The following is a 3396-nucleotide window of genomic DNA, read 5'->3' as shown; positions in this document are numbered from 1 at the left end:
CAAGGAAAAATTGAAAAATTGGTGGCAAACATAATTAAGAACTCTGCTTCTGAAATAGTCCAAAGAAAATGTTCGAGATTCGGAGCTCAACTTAATTAGGGCACCTCAAACGTTATTCATAAAAATCCTTTTACCATTATTTTTGAAAAGATTAGACTCTAAGTCTTTGTTGATGTAAATGTTTTAAACAAAAATTCTGTATATGTCATGATGGAGGCAAGAAGAGCAGTTATAGGCAATTTAATCCACGCTGGGATGACTACTTCCCGGCCAAAATGAAGTCCTTAAACGTCAGCAAGGCCACAGTATGTCGGGTCAGAAATCATTTGGCTGATGGGGACAACCTTAACGACAATCTCAAGAGTGGAATACCCACCAGAGTGAAGCTTGCAGGCATCTTGGAGGTCTTTAAGGTCAACCCAACGATGAATATGTCAGAGAACGCTAAGAAAAAGAAGGTACATCCGACAAGGCCATCCGAAAGGCTGGAGTAAGGTCGCTCAGAAGAATTGAAAGCCCACTCCTGACTCAACGTCAAAAATTACTCCTGCTTTAGCGATGTCAACAACTCTTGAATTATCTGAAACTCAAAAATATCTGTTTAATTTTTTCTCTGATGAAAATACCTTTACTGTTGATCCCGTCTACAACAAGCAAAATGATCCTGTGCTATGCATTACCAAGGGTGACAACAGCATCAGGACAGCCACCAAGACCGACCATCTAGCCTTTGTGATGATGTTGGGGGTTGTGGCATCAACTGGAGAGAAAAATGCCTCCAATTTGGTTTCCTGTTAGATACCGGTTACCCACGGCCGACTATTTGATGGTGTTGAAGGAAAATTTGGTACCATGTATTACCAAGACCATTAAGAAGTCCAACAAGGGCACGTACACATGACAGGGCTCTAGTCCATTCTGTTAATATTATACAAAAGTGGATGGGTAGCAACATTAACTTCTGGTCCAAGAACCTTGGCTCCCTTAGACCACAGATTTGAAACCACTGGATTACTCTATTTGGTGGTAAATTGAGAAAAAGGCCTGCAAGGTCTGCTACCCGAATATTGATGCCCTAAAGACCTCCGTTAACCAGCAGTTGAGGATAATGAAAAAGGACTATGTTGCCAGACTGATGGTGGCCAGATTCATAATCAATGTGCATTGTTATAGTATAAACATTATAAAATAAAATTTTGTATTTACAACATCATCCTGATCACTTACGAGTATTTTAATGACTACTTAGAAGTAGGCCCCAGCACTATTCCTACATCCGGTATAATTACCCCCTAAAAAAGTATTTGATTTACTCGAATAAAATCGTGAAAAGGTCAACGATGGTTCGCTATAGTTTTTCAAGTTATTGTTATTAAACAACATACTATTACAATTGGGGTCAAATATGAGCCTTTTTTGCAGGAAAACTATAGGGGCCAAAATCAATTGGAGGTTAGCCAATTACATCAAATAGATATATACATTGTACTTCATTAGTCGTTCAATTCTTTGGACTTCCTTAAGGAAATTATTACTATGCAAGAAATACTCGTGGTTATGAATGGGGATAAATATATATAAATATTTAGTATTATTCATCCCATTGTTTCAGCCATTTTTATAAAAAAAAATATTTAAATATATAAAAGAAAAAGAAAAACAAATGATTACTAATTAATAGGGAATAAGATAGAATGGGAATATATTTAACGTATCTTTTTTAATATTCCTCCCTTTTCAATCCTCCACTCCGTGATGGAAGACCTTCCCCGATTTCTCACTTTTCCTATTGGTCCATGCCTTCCCAACTAATATTTTCAGACTTGAAGTAGTTCAATTATCGAATACTTTCCAATACACTCGAAGTGTGGTTAAAGTTTTTTCGGATAAATATCACTAGTGTTGTTTTTGCCGTATCGGGGATGAGTGTAGTGATAATTTTCTATACGATTGTAAATTTTTAAAATCTTTATATCAATTTGTTAGTGATCTTATAAATAATAATTTCAAGTTTTAAACATTTAAAAGATGAAATTTAATTTCTTTCTACGTTGGAAAGCAGAAAAAATATATTTATGTAGACACAAAATGTTGTACACGCAAAGTGAGTTTTCTCCGATTTTAGCATTTCAGATATTTTATCAACAGTTAAACTTTGAAAAAAAAAAAAAAACTTAATGATCACATTTGTTAGAATGTTATAAATATTTATTTTTATATCTTAAGTTTATTTTATATTGCATTTTAAGGACCACCAACCTCTGTCAACCACCACCCGTTAAACAAGTGATCCATGGAAATCTGAACACCAACTAATTAAATAATTAATGAAGGTTTAGTTATTGAAATTAGTTAATATTTGTATATATTAAAGAATAAACAATTAGTAACAATACAAAACAAACCTGGAATCTTTAGCTGACGTACAAATTGAGAAAATGAAACTCGAACTTGATCGACGAATTTTCATTCGCGCCTTCCAAGCAGTGGAGCATCTCCAGGACTACCGTTTACGCAGTCAGCAAGTCCGAAACGTTGGAGAGGAAGAAGGGCTCTGTCAAAAAGGCCAAATTGGACTCGGATGAGTTAAAGAAAACAGCCCAGCCAAATCACCTCAAACCCATTAGGCTCATGCCAGAGATCTCAGGGTTTCACACCAGACTGCACAGAAAGCTGACAAAAAGGAGGTGGAAAGAGCATTGTGAGGGTGGAGAGGCCACTTTTGACACCACCACTGAAAGAAACCCATCTCCTCCGTTGCAATACTCCTTTTAATAAGTTTTGAATGAGCCTCTTAAGTACTTTTGAACTCTTAATGCCACTTTTGGCTCCCTTACTGCCCTGATGCCAGCCCCTTCGATTACACCTTTTGGGTGCATCTCGAGTGGAAGGTTGTAGTGTCTTTCATCCAAACACCAAGGCCCTGTCAGCCAGCACTGGGACGCCATGACAGACGACAGGCGGCTGCATGAATGATTAAGAAAGCTCAGATACACATCTATTTATGTTATTGAGTTTGTTGAAATTATATTATAAATTTATATATTGTATATCTTATTTAAGTTTAAAATTCAATTTCGGTATAACGCCACAACAAATCCTTGTAGTTATTCTAAGTCTTTCACACACTTGTGATTATTTCATACTTATTTTTCTCTGCTTAACTCGGTAGATCTGTTTTTACTTTTATCTGACTCTTTTTTAAGAATTTCAATATTATTGTGCTATGTATTTTATCGACTATTTAATGCAATACAGCTATGCCTTTTCCCATAGAAAAAAAATGTACACCTTGGATGGTCGGGACATGTAGGAGGAAGTGTAGTGTCTTGGGAAATAACATGTTATTTCATTGCTGTAGTGGATATAAAGGGATGGGAAAATCTTGTGATCAAG

Source organism: Lepeophtheirus salmonis, chromosome 8, assembly GCF_016086655.4.
Source record: "Lepeophtheirus salmonis chromosome 8, UVic_Lsal_1.4, whole genome shotgun sequence".
Taxonomy (NCBI): domain Eukaryota; kingdom Metazoa; phylum Arthropoda; class Copepoda; order Siphonostomatoida; family Caligidae; genus Lepeophtheirus; species Lepeophtheirus salmonis.
Note: the sequence above shows the minus strand (reverse complement) of the source record.